We start from the raw sequence: 718 nt of genomic DNA on the forward strand, positions 1-718 counted from the left end.
TGCTAAGATGCCTCGAATCCTGACTGAGATCTTGCCTAGTCTCCCTCATATCTTCAGCAGTCACCATGCACATCCTCAGTTCTTGAAGGCCTCTGTCCCCAGACTCTGCTCTACTTATGGCTCTCAAGTGGGTGCCATTTTCTGGCATAGTCTTAGCTTGCCTGAAGTTCAGGAGCAGGAAATGGGATTGCTTCACCAGGATCCCCCTCTGTCAGGCCATTAGTAGGTGGCTTTAAGATGATCTCTAAACCCTCTTCCTTTTTGACTTTTAAGACGAGACACAGATTTGTTAATATTCATAGGCAAATATCTCTTTCTGAATCCCCAAGAAGGGAGAGTCTAGAAAGACCACTGAAAATATGTTGGATTCAGACAGGCAATGAAGCATTAATTTAACATTTAAAGCTAACTCTTTCTCTTTTGCAGATGAGTTGATTTAATGGCTTATCTGCGGCCAATAATTAATCTCAGGTTACTACCCTCAAGGAATAAAAACTCATTTGACCAAATATCTAAGCAGCAGCTATCTTTAAGACTTAACTAGGAGAAGGAAATGGCAATCCACTCCAGTATTCTTGCCTGGAAAATCTCATGGACAGATGAGCCTGGTGGACTAGTGTCTGGCATCCCAGAGTCGTACACAACTTAGCAACTGAACAACAACAACACACAATCAGGCAGATGGTGATTTGGGGAAATAGTTCTTGATGGAAATGTG

This window comes from Bison bison, unplaced genomic scaffold, assembly GCF_000754665.1.
Source record: "Bison bison bison isolate TAMUID 2011002044 unplaced genomic scaffold, Bison_UMD1.0 scf7180017861055, whole genome shotgun sequence".
In the NCBI taxonomy this organism is placed as follows: Eukaryota; Metazoa; Chordata; class Mammalia; order Artiodactyla; family Bovidae; genus Bison; species Bison bison.